Source organism: Phasianus colchicus, chromosome 1 (assembly GCF_987193195.1).
Source record: "Phasianus colchicus chromosome 1, bPhaCol1.hap1.1, whole genome shotgun sequence".
Taxonomy (NCBI): Eukaryota; Metazoa; Chordata; class Aves; order Galliformes; family Phasianidae; genus Phasianus; species Phasianus colchicus.
Window position 1 is genome coordinate 170,616,402 of NC_143436.1, and position 17,458 is coordinate 170,633,859.

At 38.4% G+C, this 17,458-nt stretch overlaps 1 protein-coding gene and 1 long non-coding RNA gene across 11 annotated transcripts in view; one reads left to right on the forward strand and one right to left on the reverse strand.

Annotated features, from left to right (window-relative positions):
• LOC116244116 (uncharacterized) overlaps positions 1–17,458 on the reverse strand; it is an 84,793-nt gene that overhangs the window by 40,120 nt on the left and 27,215 nt on the right. The gene's annotated exons all lie outside the window — the stretch shown is intronic.
• The window catches only part of LOC116244209 (uncharacterized), an 83,267-nt gene that overhangs the window by 2,657 nt on the left and 63,152 nt on the right, over positions 1–17,458 (forward strand). For 4 of the 10 annotated variants that reach the window (XR_016462138.1, XR_016462140.1, XR_016462141.1 and 1 more), the window contains exons 2-5: positions 1,311–1,385; positions 3,827–3,897; positions 7,237–7,443; positions 7,569–7,650. The gene's annotated coding sequence lies outside the window, so the exon portion shown is untranslated. The other 6 variants (XR_016462156.1, XR_016462152.1, XR_016462142.1 and 3 more) reach the window with 6 other exon arrangements.

The following is a 17,458-nucleotide window of genomic DNA, read 5'->3' on the forward strand; positions in this document are numbered from 1 at the left end:
TTCCTTCTGGCTTTCTATACTTGGGAGTTCCCTATATGGAACAGGCATCACACTTGGGTATACCAAACTGCCAGGATCTGTCTGTGAGGTGGCACAACCAAAGCAAGGTCCTGATCTCCCAGAAAGGCACAGGAGCTCCCAGCTCGTCAGGGATGGTTAGAAAGCTGGAGGCTGTCTTTTGACTCAGGCACGCTTTACTTTGCAAATTACCTTGCTATGTGTTTTTAAGATTTATTTTACAACCGTGAGGATTAGAGGAATTTGTTGTAATGAAAACTGGCATTGTGTCATTACTGTGTAACTGTGTAGCTGGATTCTTTGGTCTGCCTGGGTACTTGCATATTATTCCACTCTCTTCTGGTCCGGCTGCTAAGTGAGTTACACCAAATGGAGGCTACCAATGTACACCCAACATGGAGCAGTTATAATAACGTTTTCAAGTAATTGCACATCAACATATTATTTGGGTTCCCTGTTTTAGTATGGCATATGTGTGCATAGCCAGTAGAAATTCCAACTTTTTTTTTTTTGTATTTATTTTTCTAGTTTAAGCCCTGCCTTGCTTTTGGTGCTTATCCAGCCTTTGCTGGATCTCTGTTAGAGATTCACCAAGGCCTCTCCTCAGACCTCTTCTGAAAGTTTGGTACCAGCTGAAGTTTCTGTTTAATAATCTACTTTAATAATTGACTGTAATTGAACATCTCCTTTCATTTTTGGCTTTTCTACTTCTTTCTGTGGTCATTAAATCTCTGATGTATCCTGACAAACGTAGGATTTAGAATTCATTGCTTATGGTTGTCATGTAGCAAGGACTGAAGTGTGCACCATTTGTTATTGTGCGGTCTCATTAGACTTCAATGGCTGTGAAAACAAACTTCTGAATTTGCCATTTGAGAGCTGATCTAGGGATCTTTCTCTTGGTATTAAGGACAGCAGGAAGGACGTGCTAGATTAGGATGCACATCTTTTTTATTAAATTCCCTATAATTTTTTTTTTTCCCCAGTGTCTAAGATGCTTCACACAGCATAAAGGCAGCTGGTATAATCCAAAGGTTGGGCTTATGATACTTTCTTTAAGACCTGACAGTATTGACTCTAACACAGCCATAGGCCTGACCCATAATGAACATATCCTTGAGGCCTCGGGAAACATTTGCTATTAAACTTAGGTTCTGTGGTGAAGTTTTGCTAAAACAGCCTGGCTGTAACTTCTAAACATTGTAAAAATTCTTCTGCATGTTAGTGGTTGTGAAATGTGCTGGTTCGTTATCTGTGAAAACTGAAGCCCATTCTTTATGGATTAATTACAGCAGAGCAGTTGCCAAGTGATCTTCTCCACAGCACCCACGAACTTTGGCCTTACACTGAAGAGGACTCATCAAATGGTGAGAAAATAAGTGTGGTTGGCGGGGCTATAAATTATTGAGGGGATGCTCTATTTTTTATTTTTTTTTTCTTGGTATCAATTCTGTTATTTAACTGCTATCAAAGTTAGATTGGTTTTGGTAGGATAATTGCTGGGGCCAAAACCTGATTTTTCACCTTCCCACCTGCTATTTCGCTTGTTACTTTCTTCAGCTTCATCATCTTCTTATTCATCCTGGACTTTTCCAAATAATTGCTAGAGATACACTGAATTTATGAGCTATTTTTTTATTACTTGATTTAGCCTTAGTCCTGTGCATGTGCTCAGCTGTGTTCATAGGAGGATTTCTATCAGCACCACCAATCAGTGCAGCACAGCTCGGATATGCAGAATTGTTGGAAAGACTGAAACTCAGACTTTGCAAATATGTATTCCTGCGTTTAAATGAAATGCTACTGAAATTAATACAGGAGTGAGAGGTCTGGAAATGCTTTAGCTAGCACTAATTTGTTTGCTTTTATGCTGTTCAATTCATTTCTTTTAAGACAGCGTGATGTAAATTGTTCATTTGCTTCTCTAGTTTCCCAATTTCTGGGAAATTTTGAAATCTGAGCTTCAAAACGTTTGTAAAATTTTAGTAATGCTCATGATTCTCATAAAAGGAACAAAACGTTATTGTGTTTAACCATTTTGTGAGAAGGGAACTGAATCTAGAGAGGAACTAATTCTATCAGTAACTCACTGCCTTAGTCAGGTCTTCAACCTTGCTCTAGCTCTGTACCAAAACAAAATAATGATTTTTACACATATGGGATTATTAAGCATGCATTTTAAAAAGAGAGAATTTCCTTTTTTATAGCTATAGGTGAAGGGTGGAATATTAGTAGCGGGAGAGGACATGAGAATGTAGCTGTTAAGCACTGGTGCTGGCTTCCTGGTAGTTGAGAGAGGTGACAGCTTAAAATAACGGTGTATACAATGATCTGCAGTTTAGGAGGCAGATCACAATGACCAGAAGTTCACAGGATGCCGAGAGATGTCCCTGAACTTTGTTGGTTCACTGTTTTGATTTCGGTGGCTCAATTTATGTTTTCCTTTAGTAACTGTATTGTAGAGTAAGGAGTAAGAGGTATAGAACCCTACTAGCAGCTTACGATGTCCACATTTCCTCCTCCCTTTATGATTGCTACCACAGAGGTTGGAATACTGGGTATTAACCCTCACCCTGCTCTCTACCAAAGCAGGACTGGAAGCTCAGGTGTGTTTACAAGGCAGAAGAAATGGTGAGCCCTTTATACCAATAACTGAATGACCCTCTGTGTTAAGAATTACTACTGTACTGTCAGCAAACACTGAACTAATTTAACCTTTGTCAGAGTTAGTTACCATTTTGCATATTAAAAAATGAGATTTAATACTTAAGCCAAAAAGAAGCAGCGGTTTTCAGGCAGAGTGCACTGAGATATAACCCAGAGGTCATTTATTTTTAATCCAGATTTAATTTTCAGTTTCTTTTTTCTTTCTCGGGCACTTTCTTTAGTTTTCTTTTTGAGACCCGTTTCCCGAATTAACTTTAAGCATTTCATTATTAGCACTCTGCTTCACCAAACAATTAGTCTCACCAAACAATTAGTCTTGTACCTAAGTCATAATACTTGCACGAGTCCAGCTTGTGAGAGAGAAGTCTGAATGCACTTTAGTCCCTCACATTTTATACTTGGGTTTGCCTATCTGAGAACCAATAGGCTGGATTCAGCCCAAGTGTGAGTCAGCATGTAAGCAGGGTAAGGAGTTGGGGCTCAGATGTGTATGTAAGCTTGGTATTACAAACGGGGTGAATGGTTTCAAGATGATTTACATTTGTTTTTTAAATTTAAGCACTTCAGTTGTTTAGCTGAGTAGAGTTTAGATACTCCATATGCTTAAAGTTAAATGCTTAAAGATAAGTGGCTTAAAGGTTTTCTAAAAGCATATTTGGAATTGATGTAATTCTTTTGCTTCAATAGAAGTTGGATGGTTTTGAAAATCCCATTTTTATTACTCTGCTAGGAAAGTAATGTTGTTTCTTTTATTCCATCCCTTTTTTCTTAAGTCGTTTTCACTTCTGGTCCTGTTCACATTGTTTCCTTCTAACCTGTCCTGTAATGTCCAATTTTCTATTAACTTTGCTATGCTGACTATTCTTTGTCTCTAGAGCAATAGAAAGGCTATGAAGAGCACAGTGGGTGGCATTTTTCAAAAAGGGAACTGAGACTTGCTCGTTACTAAAAATTATTCTCTAAATTGGGATAATTAGGATCTGAAGCCAGGTAGCAGTAGTAGGATTTTAAGGTGATTCTTTAATAACCATTATGCTTATTCTTTGAAAACAAAGCAGAAAAACCCGCTGAATAGATTGATTCTTTAAAGTTAATGTCAGTGTTCTGTTACTAAGCTGTGTATCACTGAACTTTTCTTAAGCCTTGGGAGATACAACACAGAATTGGAAGAGAAGCATGGATCTACACGAAGAGCAGTCCGCTGCATTCTTGGTAGGTTCAAAACATGTATAAAATTCTATTTCTGTTAAATTTTCACCTTTATGAATTGACATATATTTAGGGTGCTTTGCACAGGGACAAAACAAAGGCAGTTTTATGGAAGCAGTCTCTATTCTGTGGATTCTTTTATACTCCTACCCTGTAAAAATCTGTGTTGTGTTATAGCTGAGTTTGTGGTGTGACTCCTGAATGAAAACAGTAAATGACATAAAATTCATAGTTATTTTCACAATGATTATACAACTGTGTTTTCATTCCCACTTTCTGAATAAAACAAGATATAGGAATGAGTTTTCTCCTAGTAACTTTTCAATCCACTGCTTCATTTGAGCTGTATTTGATACAGAGATAGAGGTCACTAGGTCAAGTTTCTACAGTTTCAATGAAACTTAGCAGATGAGATTAGAAAAATGACTCAAATGTGTGCCTCCGGGACAGAAAAAGCTTCAGCATGGAAATTTTCTATTCCATTCAACCTGCTGCCTTGCAAATTAGCATCCTTGGTTGGTCTGACAGTCACAATGTGCGTTGCTCCCAGTAGTAAGAAGTTGGTGTTTTGTGAAGGAATTTAGGGAAATTATTTAGAAGGGAGTGGGAATCCAGCCAGGGTAATGTCAGCTTGGGATTGCTGCACAAGTATTTTGGGGCATGTCAAGCACATTAGTAAGTAAGTAGACTTTGTTATTTTGCTGGTCATGAAAGAAACCCTTCCTTTTGCAAGAGTCTTCCAGTCTCCCAAACCAATCGTGTATCCTTCAACTTTATGGTGGTCTATACCTAGGTGCACATTTTTCCTGTCCTTATCAGAGAAGGGAATTGTTGAGGCATTTTCAGTATTTCATTCCTTTGATGGTTTGAGTGTCAGCTCTGAGATATTCCATAGGCTGTCAAATTTGTAACAGTGTTTTCAGCTCTTCTCAGAAACTGTCATTTGGACTGCAGCTATGTGTCCCTGACCTCTCCTACAATCTGTACTCTTGGAGCAGTGCATTGTATTCCAGTTAATTTCCTTATTGGAGAAAGATGTGGAGCTAGGCAGAGGGGCAGAAGCAGTATTAGGATCTGACTGCATAAATTACCACATTGCACTGCATCTTGGATAATGCCATGTTTCCCAAGCTTCATGGTCATGGGCTCCTAGAGAACTGACTGTCCCAAACAGTATAGTCTGCTCGTTCTCAGTCAGTAAGAAATGGTACATTACACTTGCCAGATGTACCAGTTCACTCAGGTAGGCTCAGGTGTTGGTTCACACTTGCAGGCTCAAGCAGGCTAACGTGGCTGATGCCTGGTATTTTTAATTTTTTTCTGTGTAACATGAGATGGGAGAAGCATTCAAGGCCAGGCTGGATGGGGCTTTGAGCAACCCGGTCTAGAGGGAGGTGTCCCTGCCTGTAGCAGGGGGTTGGAACTAGATGATGTTAAAGGTCCCTTCCAACCCAAACCATTCTGTGATTCTATGATTCTATATCTTAAGACACTTTTTGAACAGAACTTAGAGCTGGAGCACTGATCTTTAGAAAGAATTGAATTTTTCATTATAAGTCATGCATATAAACCAAAAGTTTTAAAAGGAATAAAAGGAGAAGAAACACTTCAAATTCCATAACTTCTAAGACAACTGCCTTGAAATTCGTTGTAACGTCTGAAATGTGGATTTCAAATTTTTGCTTGTCCTCCTGCCCAGTTGAAAGCTTTAAGCCTGGCAAGGAACAAAAAACTGTGATACTCTTCTCCATTTTCTGTTTGTTTACAACAGCTGTTTGACAAAATCACAGCCAGTAGGAGAACAACCAGTTGCTCAGAAAGAAAACCAAAAGTAGAGAAGAAAAAAAGACTGCATTCCATCTTTATGGAACTCCTCATTCTTCTGGTAGATTGTCAGATCCTTTAATGTGTTCTTAGCTTTTGTTTGTTTTAAATATTGTTGTTTCTTTAACCGCATCTAAATTAAAGGAATGAAGAAGTGTCTTCTGCATGTTCCTAGGATCTGGTTCTTATATCCTTTATCATCAGTGCTTTTGCACAGTGTCACCAGTTAAATATTATTTCATGGAAACCATAGTTAATGTGTTCGTAAATGTTTTATGATATAGAAAAGCACTGTAACTGAAAATAAAATGCCTCTTAAAGATCAACGTAGATGTATTTTTAATAAGAACAGTGAGGTCAAATCATAAATGTTAAGTTTTGTGTGAATGGCAAAGAGGTGGTATGTATTTGTTTAACATTACATTTGTACCTCCTGCATTTCAAATAGTTTTCCATAGGAGCTTAAATTTATGAAATGATTGCAGTTGATTTTTGTAAGGATTTTTTGTTTAAAAAAGATCACTTTTAATCTAAAATCGACTGCTGTTTATCATGTGTTTTCAAGTGCTTTAGTCTTCGATGCTGCTATATGTGGCCAGATGCTTTCATAGAATCATAGAATCATAGAATCATAGAATCATAGAATGGCCTGGGTTGAAAAGGACCACAGTGATCATCTAGTTTCTATGCTATGTGCAGGGTCACCAACCACCAGACCAGGCTGCCCAGAGCCACATCCAGCCTGGCCTTGAATGCCTCCAGGGATGGGGCATCCATAACCTCCTTGGGCAACCTGTTCCAGTGCGTCACCACCCACTGAGTGAAAAACTTCCTCCTGATATCTAACCTAAACCTCCCCTGTCTCAGTTTAAAACCATTCCCCCTTGTCCTATCACTATCCACCCTTGCAAACAGCCGTTCCCCCTCCTGTTTATATGCTCCCTTCAAGTACTGGAAGGCCACAATGAGATCTCCCTGGAGCCTTCTCTTTTCCAAGCTAAACAAGCCCAGTTCCCCCAACCTTTCTTCATAGGAGAGGTGCTCCAGCCCTCTGATTATCTTAGTGGCCCTCCTCTGGACCTGATCCAAGAGCTCCACATCCCTCCTGTGCTGGGGGATCATGATCATGAAGACCTCAGAAATTCAGAAATTCACTAACCTATGCTGTCTCCCCAGACTGTATGCTGATTTTAAGCAGACTTAAACGCTAAGAAGCAACTATGACAATGACTTTTTATAAAGTAATAATTAAAAATACATCTAAATTTCACCTTCAAATGCATATCAGTAAAAGTTCCCATAATGTGCTGCTGCTACATGTAAGGCCTGTAAGCAATTTTAAGTCAACATTCTGTAAAAAAAAAAGGAACTAAAAATTCCTATAAATAACATGCAACTTAAAGATGTATGGAACTCCTTTATTATGTGCTAAACGCTGTAATAAAACGGGCTATCAGAAGGTTTTGCTGCATGTTACTAATTTTAATTTCTTTTTTTTTTATCCCAATATTTTTGCAGGTGTGTGGAGGAACGGGTCCTGTGCTCACTGTTGTTACTCCCACATAGGCGGACTCTGTAACTGATTATATGTGGGTAGGGCCCTATTGAAATTAAGGAGATTCTGCAGTAGTGCGGGGTTCTGTTTGTGTGACCCTACTGTGCCTTCTTACTGTGAATTCTGTCAGTGTATCATGGGTTGTGCTGGAACCTGCCTTTTGGGATAATGTAAGTTCTGCTTTTCCCCCAACTGTACTTTAGACGTGAAATAATCATTAAAAAAAAAAAAAAAGTTTTGAATTAGAAAATAAATATAATTTACATGCATTCTTTTAATTATGTTTTTTTGGCAGTACCAAATAATATATTCCTCAAAACTTCTTAATGGCACTGAGGCTTTGTGGATAGTTGGTCACATGATGAGAAAATTCAGCTGTAAGTACACTGAAATGATTGAATTTTTCAATAGTTAGTCTTTGCTGATGTTGACAAACTAATAATGATAAAAGGGTTAATCAAGAGGTGTGATTTATGTGCGACTCTGGTTCTTTTTAGAGCATACAGACAATATATATCCATTAGGGATATCATTATTCTTGGGTAATTCACCACGTGAACCTGGAGTCCTTCAGCACTGCTGTTAGGTAGGGGGTTTTAATTTCTTTATTTCCTTTGCTTTCAGAATAATGTGTTTCTGACCTGCTCTCTATCTTCACCCATAAAATTTTCCAAATTTATAGATCTATAAAAACTGTTTATACCACCAGTATTTGTGTAGCTACTGCAAGCAGATTTACTAACATAATTGTCTTGCTGAGTTGAACGTTGAAATGTTAATAAATACATACTTATGCTCATGTCAAAGTAACTTGCTTAAATTAAACTAAACTGATCTGACGTTATGAGTGGCAATTTGATCACACATGCTGATTAATTATAGTCTTCTTAGGCAAGAACTATATATTTAATTTTAACTATGTACCCCGTGCTTAATCGGTGATAATTATCCATACCCTATGTCAGTGGATTCACCCAAAATAACTATAAATATACTTGTATTGAAGAGGAAGTTTTTTTTTCTTGTATCTATGGGTACAGGCCTTGCTATGATTCCTATTTTTATATCCAGTGAGCAAAAATTATGTGTAGGTGTTTTACCTGTGCAACGCTAATGGTTTTATAAACTCCGTGTCCTTTTTTATGATGGTGTATTTCTTTTCTGGTGTTCAAGTACAAAAATGTTCTGAAGGCAATCTTATATCTGGAAAATGGAAGAACTAGAATCGGTATTGAATTTGTGAATAATTATTAATGAAGTGTAAAGCTGTAGAGGATTTGTAGGCATGGCCCATTAGAGATTCCTCAATGTAGAACAAAGATGCAGATAGTGATTGGGTAGTAAAGATTAAGGGATTGTAGAATTATTTTTTTGCTTGGCACAAAAGTAACATGAAATTAATTTGAAGAAAGAACAAGACGAAAGAAGAAATCATAAACAGATCAAAAACAGACTTGGGAGTCCAATTAACAAAGAAATGAACAAACAAAACTCAAAAAGAAACAAGGAACTGAACAGAAGAATATGTGGCAGAAGGAGAACTGAAATGTGTAGCTACTGGCACTTTTCATTTCATCAAGTATCTGGTTGATTTACCTATTTAATTCAAAACTTCCAGCAAATGTCTTTCTCTACAGTTCTCTGCAATTTTTTGGAGAGGTTGTGTGGGCTTTGGAGAGTTAGTGACTGAATTACCTGTATAAAAAGAGTATTAGAGATGACAGCTGCAACTAAGAACAGAGGTCAGTGGTCTACACGTGTTAAAATGTGGCTAGTGCTAAGCAGAAGACAGAGTTTCTTGTTCAAACTCATAACTTAACCATTTTAAGTTTTAACATCTCGAAGAGAGCTCAAAATGCAATGAGATCATTTTTGTTACAGGACATTATGTGCTTCTTATATAATTTCTGAACACGAAATGGAGTTATTTTTCAATATGAGATGAAACGATTATTTGAGAACATTGAATGTTTCTTTGGAATAATGAGAACACTGAATATTTCACTTTGCATCTAAAATCTTGAATGTTTTTTTTTTGTTTGTTTGTTTGTTTAAAATGCATAGTTCTAATAGTTAACTATTCTCATCTTTTAGTTCTATGTACCATATTTATTCTTACTTCCCCTAAGTTGTGCAAAGGAAAGAAAAGGAGAGAGACATGAGGTGATTGCACAATAACCAAACCCAACCTCCTATGTTCGCAGAATCACAGAATGGCCCAGGTTGGAAGGGACCTCAAGGATCATGAATCTCCAACCCCCTTGCCATATGCAGGGCCACCAACCTCCCCATTTAATACTAGACCAGGCTGCCCAGAGCCCCATCCAACCTGGCCTTGAACACCTCCAGGGATGGTGCATCCACAACCTCTCTGGGCAGCCTGTTCCTCACCACTCTCTCTGTAAAGAACTTCTCCCTGACATCTGACCTAAATCTTCCCTTCCTCAACTGAAAACCATTTCCCCTTGTCCTGCTGTTATTTACCCTTTCAAAAAGTTCCCTCTCCATACCAGATTAAAAAAAAAAAAGTGCCTCAGAAAAGATCTAGTTTCAGAAGAGAAAAAGAAGCAAGGTGATATATTAGTGAGGTATGAGGAGTCCCCTGGTTTTTCAGTCATCTCCACAGAGGGCAGCTCATACATCTGCCGCTCTGACTGCATCTCCTTCTCAAGAAAGCAAGTTCCCTTGCTTTGAGAGAAAGAATGTAGGGGCTTGGCTCTGTTCTGCCTGAGGTAATGCTGCTACAGAATACTGTTTGGAAGAAAAGGAATTCTGAATTGTCTCCTGCTGTAGGTCTCAGTACTCATGGCTGCTAACCTCTGTGGTTGAGCACCTGATCTGCTTGTTTCTTGGTTCAACCCATTCTGTGCTGTTGTAAATAACTAAAACGAGGAAATGGCAAGAAAGCAGACATGAAGAGATCCTGTTGATGTTGGTGGAATTTAGGGTGTGGGCATTTGCTACATGGGCACACTTTGTGTAGGTTTGGGAATACTTCAAGGGCTGGAAATACCAAACTAGAGCAAAGGAGAGTAATTTTCCTTCAGTGGCAAGCTGAAATGATAGCCTTGGTTCTGTACAGTACGAAGGAAGAGGAAAGGAATGTGCCTGAATGCTTAGTGTGTTAGTTAGTTGTTTTAACTTTAAGCTGTAAGATCTTTTTCTCCACTGCTGTTTGTGCTTGGCTTGTATCACCGCTGTCCTGTCTTTGAGCTGGATGTAGCATGTTTTTGTTTGCTGAATGAGGCACCCATCAAATTACAATGTCATGAACATTATTCTTCTTCAACCCTTGAAAGTCAAAACATGGTAGCTCAGGTAGCTGTAATAACCTAGTAATAAATGTGGCATGAAAGAATCTTCTCATTTCATAGTACAGGAAGAACAATGTTTCATGTTTCACTTCATATACCTCCTCCCATCTTCTTTTCTACTCCTAAGCAGATCTAATGCATGAAAATTTTCTTCAGTGTTGTCATCAGTTCTTTATTTCCAGATACAACTTTTGTTAGTAATTTTTTCGCATTTAGGTTGGGGTCCTCACAAAACCTCTCTGCATCCTCGGTGAATGACACCATCGTGCTGTTGTTTGCTTTAAGTCATCAAATCGAGGCTAAATCTTAGTTTTCAAAATCTTTTTCCAACCCTTCAGGGATGCTCTTTCTTCTCTGTGGGTTGCTTGTATTTTTCATCCAGGTTTTCAGTGGATCATGTCGTTATTAGAAAATCTTCTTTTGCCTTGACAAATGTAGTCTTGTCATTATGTGTTCCAAGTGCTACTGTAAATATCAGTTTCCAGATTTACTCCTTTGCTTTTTAAACTTTCTCCTTCAATTTAAAGCAGTAAAGATAAGCTATCTGTCTTTGTTTTCAAGGCCCATCAAGACTACTTCTACCTGATACTTTTCCTTCAATATCAAGAGGTTGACTCTGATTTTGATCAACATATGATGCCAGCTTCCATCATTCAGTTGTTAAATTTTCACACTGGATACTTTCTCCTCAGCTGCCTCTCATGTACTGGTTGATTCCTTCATGAGCAGAACTGTTTGCTGTCTTCCTTTAATATCTTAAAAGTTTTATGTACTATGAAGCTTATGACAATCCAACTAGAAAATAAGTATGTTGTACAAGTATACTAATACCAATGCTTGTCACAGTAATACTTTGTACTCTGCAGTAATCTCTGTTGTCTCTTTACATAGAATTCAAGCATGTAGACTTTTTGTTGTATGCTTATCCAGCATAACGAGAAGTGGTCCAGCGTGTAGCCTTCTAGGATTTGTGGTAAAGCAAATAAATAATAATGAATACTCATTGGATACTGCAGCGTAGCCATTGGATTCTGCTGAGCCTTGAGTCACATCATACTTAATGCAGAAATAAGGTGCTCCAAAGAGAGGCCTCACAAAGGGAGAGAAGTGAGTTTGCCAACACAGAAAATGTAGCACCCCAGAGGTCTTCTCAGCTGTCAAACCCAAGTCAATAGCTAGTGGCATTGTGTCCAGAAAACATCCCTCTTTATCTTCTCCACAGCAGTAACAGCAGACTCTCCCTCCTCAGAAGAAGTTAATGTGAGTATTACAAAATTCTCCAGTGTATACAAGAGATTAAAGGAATTCAAATACTTCCATAGTGTCCTTCTGCTCCTTAGTGCATTCCCTTCCTGACACAGCATCTCTTGGTACAGAAATCTTCAATAACCACAGGCCATTCTGTTGGTCAGTTCTTGTCAAATGCCACTTGATTCTCTGTTGAGAAGGAACCCACACTAGTTTTGATTCAGTATCTAGGTACATTGTTGCCTCATGTTGCTCTGTTTCTCTGGTACCTTGAAGGTAATGACTCTTCAGAAGAGTGGTAAGTGTGAATTGCAACAGGAATTCCTCAGGTATGTCACTCTGTTTCTGGAAGTGGGCCTGCATGTGTCCCTTTTCCTTCTTTCAAACTGACACCAAAATATCAGCATACAGATGATAACAGAGATGATGAAATGTTAGTGCCTTGCTGATAGAGAGATGATGGATTGGTCTGTTGGTCTCTATATGCTAACTAGTCAAATAAGTTAAATTTATCAGGCTAAACCATAAAATATAATGACAAACTGTTCCGTATCTGAATAGGAGAAGCCTGGCAAGAGCTCTGAACGAGCTGACAGAGTGGACACAGTGACTGTGAAGTGCTGCAGGAGGCTAGAGTGGCTATACAACTGAGAAGCTTGAGAGTAACAAGAGTTTTCAGTTTTCAAACTGTGGTCTGGATAAGCTTAACATTAGGCCATCGTGCATAAGTTGTGTTTTTAACTACCATCAAGAACTAATTTTTTACTACCTAGAGAATCCAGTAGAAAGAGGACAGCTCTTGATTTCGATTAGATTAGTGCACAGGACTTGGTTGACAAAGTAACTATGGGAAAGACAATTGGTAGTGGCACATCATACCAAACTGAAGTTTGTCACATTTGTATGAGAGAAAATGATGAAAATAAATAAACAATCCAGCATTGTTTAACTGTAAAAAGGAATTGCATACCAATGAAGAAATCGTTCAAATAGAAATTATAAGAGGCCATGAGAGACACAGAGTGTTTGTTTTCTAATTCTGATCCAAGTGAATAAGAATTCATGACAACTGAGCAATAAGGGAAGCTACTAGGAATAAGTAGATGTTTTTCAAAGAGTGAAATCCAAACAAGCAAAGAAGAGAACAGCACAGTTCTGGGAAGTTAAATGTAGACCTATTGTAAGGAGGGGCAAAAAGATTTTGAGGAGGAACAGGCTAAAATCATAAAAGCAAAAAGTAAAATCTATAAGCTTTAATTTTTCAGTTAGTTCTGCTAGCAGGGCACTGAGTTCAAGAGATAGAACATTTAAAAGCAAAGCCATTGCAGAAAGGAACATGTGGACAAACCCCTGCACTGGCAGTTTATTCCAGGGAGATTAGGAACAGTCCCATATGAAAGTTGTTCTTTATAAGAAGTATTTCAATTTTTAAATATCAATTAAAGATTTTTGAACTACTTGATTAAATAGGCGTTAGCAGATTGCCAGATAGCACATTATTCCTTCAGTAGTTCTAGAGAAATTCAGAAATGAAACTGGTTATCTGTGAACTGTGTTGTATAATCTATCATTTAAATTGGTGTTGATGACAGAGGAATGGAAAGCAGCAAATGTGACACCATTTTAAAAAGGTCTCTGGGGATGATCATGGACTAATGTACTAATAAGTTTGACTTCCATGGCAGGCAAAATGCCAGCGAATGTGATAAAGAATATAATTACTAGGAACATGGATAGACAACCATCACCTTGACTTTTTGTACAAGGTAGTTTTGTCTTATGGCTTTGCTTATTACTTGAAGCAGTAAACAGATACATGGGAGTGGGTCACCCAAAAAATTTTTAAAAAGGTCTGTCACCAAAGGATGTTAACACAGTGAAGTGTTGAGATATGTAAGATTCCTTGTGGATTAATAAATGTTACAAGGTAAAGAAGACTATAGCAACTAATGGGTGGCTTTAATGACACCACTTCCCAGCAATTTGTACTGGCACCTTTTCTGGTTTACCTGTTCCTAAATGGTATGAAAAAGTGCAGTGATAATGCTTAGAAATGATAAAAGGCTACTGTGCATTTGGAGTCAGAGCTGACGTTCACCCTGAAGAGTTGCAGAAGGATCTCACAGCACGGGCTGTGGTGCTGCAGGAGCCACGGCCGTCCCAGAGGCCAGGTATGGCTGACCCTCTGTTTAACCAGACCTGTCAGCAGAGAGGGTCATCACCCCATCACCTGCCAGCTCTGCAGGCTGCAGCCAGCCCTGCCGTTCAGGAGGCAGGGACTTGCAGCTGTTCTAACAGGGAGTGCAGCTTGGAAGTTCTACTTCCCTATTTCTTAGGGTTTCAGAGCCTTAGGCAAGCTTGAAATACAGACTTTGATCTTGGAATTCCTGCCTGTCACAGAGGTGAAGTTTAATTGTTAAGCTGATGGGTGCTGTCTGGCTGCTGTGAAAAGCTTGGGTTCTCAAGCCTTTTCCTAACGTTTGCATGGATTTTTAGCAGTTCCTGCTGATTTCCTGAAATCATTCTGGATGGAGTTGATGCAAAATGGTACTTGAAACAAAGGAGTCATGCTGGCATACTAGTCAGTTTTGAGCACTGATGAGAATTGCGTACAATATAGACATAGATGATGAAGATGTGGCATAGTTATTGTGCAGGGACAGTAACTGAATCAGGATTCTTCATTTTGGAAAAATGTTGGCTGAGGAGTAATAATGTAAGAAAGATCTCTAAAACCATGAATATGTGGAAGTATTTAATAGGAGACTCTAACTCTCTATTTCTTAGAATAGAATAACAAGGAGCTCTTGGTTGATGACAGAGTTTTCTGTATCGTAGGTGACCTTTAAGATAGCAGAAGATACCAGTTTCATCTGCCATAGCTTTGTGGCACAAAACTGCACGTCTGTTTGTCCTGGATCAGCCGTGGCCAAAATCCAACCTGTGTAGAATTATAGTTTTTCTGTAAATAAAAGTTTGTAGGCCTTGTTGTCTGATGATAATTTTTTAAATATAAATCAAATGTAAATTGGTCCCTTCTTCCTAAACCTGAAGATATACATATATATATCTATAGATATTTAAACTATGCTTCTGTCTATTCCTTTGTCTAGCAGTAGTAATGTTATGGTCATATTGGCCTTGCTTCTATTTACAAATGTATGGGCAAAGGAGAATGTCAGTTTGCTGCTATTTCAGAAAGCCAGAAGCAAATAGCAGGTCCTAAAATCAATCTTAGGGGAAATCAGATAGAAGAGCAAAAATGTTTAACACAGCATCCAGAAGGTCTGGAGGGAGGGAGGGAGTAGGGAACATCATCATATTTCTGAAATGGCAGGAATGGTTTCCAAGCTGTGGTCCACTAACCCCTGATGGGCTACAAGGCTATGGTAATTTGAACAGCAATTGGGCTAAGCCATATCTAATGGTGTTTTAAATAGCACCTTCAATTAAAAGTTGTATCAGGTGGGTGTGTGCTGTTTTGTGAAAAATGTTAAGGGCTGACAGCAATCACTTGCTCCAGAAATTTGGGCTCTGCTCTTCTAGTGTGTATGAAAAGGTAGAGAGCACTGCCTGCTTTTTCAACATCAGATAGGCCACATGCCTCTGCAGGAGAAGCAGCAGCAAGAGGTTCCCAAGAGGGAGCCAGGAAGATCAAGCTGGTAGCAGTAACCCTTCTGTCCCCACCATGTCCTTCCCAGGAACTAGTAACAGAGCTGCTGCTTTTTTAATTGTTGCCTTGTCCTAAGTATCACTAATAGTCTTTGCTCCTCTTCCTTTCCATCTGTGCTCATGAATAGTGGATTTAGTGGCCTAAGAAGTGAGGATTGGGTCCCCATCGCACAAAGATTAGACTTCTCATCTTAATCAAATGAAAAAATATATACATCTTTGAATGCTTATCTGATTTTCTATCAACATTAGCAGATGCAAGCTTTTCTTATGAGTATCAGCATGTCTTATTACAGGATCAGTTTATTACTCTAAAAAAATCCACTTCTGTTTGACCACACTCTTTAATTATATAAGCTGCCTGGATGTTAATTGTAAAAACCTTCCTTTTCCTCCTATCAAGCCTCCTATTGTTATTATTAATATTATCCACATTGACAGTTTTCCAGAATCGTAATGTATTTATGCTTTCAGTTGCCCCAATGTAGGTTACTTTCTGTTGTCATGAATACCGTACAAGCACATCAATAAACAACTTGCAGAGATTATATCTTTTCCAACATATTGTAATCACGGTGGTGTTGAAGTGGAGAAATGCCAAATTATATGCCAAATTATAAATCTTATTCAAATGGTATAAATGTGTTTATCCTGAAGAAGTCTACTGTCTAATCTAAAATTAGATTGTAGCATATGTATTATATGAAATGTAAACAAAATACTACTGGAAACAAAAGTTACAGTAATAGTGTTCTAAGAGAATTAAAGTAGTTTGTCAGGCTAGCATGCTCTGTGTAACCCTTTTTTGTTGCATCTTTCCTATTCCTGTTTTTTTTTTTTGATACATATATAGGAAGTGAGTTTTGTGAATGCTTTTATATTATTGTTATTAATATTATATTACTATTACTAAATGTCTTTTGCTAACTGATATGATTCTGCAGTTACCTTTCAGTGTTCTAATATGTGTAGTGCATATGGTTGGTCTTGTTCACATGCACAGGGCCAAGCTGGGTATGAGGTCAGGAGGAAATCTTTGCCTTGTATCAGAAAGAAACATACAAGAGAGTGTTTTTCTACCACTTTAGCATGAGAAAATGTTATTTACCAGTGTCACCTGGGGGCGATTGGAGAGAGGGATAAATATGCCTATAAGCAAGGCATATGGGTACAGAAGCAGCAATGGGGTGTATGGATAGGGCTGAAGATCAGTGTATAGGAGTAAAGATTTAGGGGCAGGGGTCAGGACAGGATTCCTGTAGGAGCTGGAGAGGTCACAGCTGGATAAATGCATTGGGGTCAGCTGGAAGTCAGTACCCCAAACATGGCTATAGCTCTCTACCACAGGCTCACTGCACACTTTCCCTACCTGTTTTCTCCCATGTCTTCTGGAATCCCAGCTTCTTGTCTGATTGTGAGCTGGAAACCTTACTTTCCTGCTTACTCCAGAAACAAGGACACACAGTAGTACAAAAGGCCCCTTAAACCCCTCCTGGGAGCAAAATAATGCCTCTGCTTCACCAGATAGTTTGCATCTTCTCCATGTGGAATGTATCCCATCATTTGAAATCTGCTCATCAAAGAGGATTTCGTTCATTCTTCTTCCTCCTATTCATTAGAATGTGACAATTTTTTTTTTCCTTTGTGGTGAAATACAGTTTTTTGATAATGTTTATCTTACCAAGAAGCAGAACAGTTCAGGATTTCTAGTGCCTAATCTCTTCTAATTCACAATTCCTTGTGATCTAGGACCTTCTTAAAAAAAAAATTAAAAATCCAGTGGATGATGGCACCTACTGCTGATACGTTGAAGCCTTCTGAAGTATGCCTCATTTTTTTAATTACTATTTTGCAGCCCACTTAAAAATTGTTCATGAAACCGCAAGACTCTGCAGAGAGATTGAGAGCCACTTTCTAAGGGGATATCTTTAAATGCAAGTTACTGTGTTGG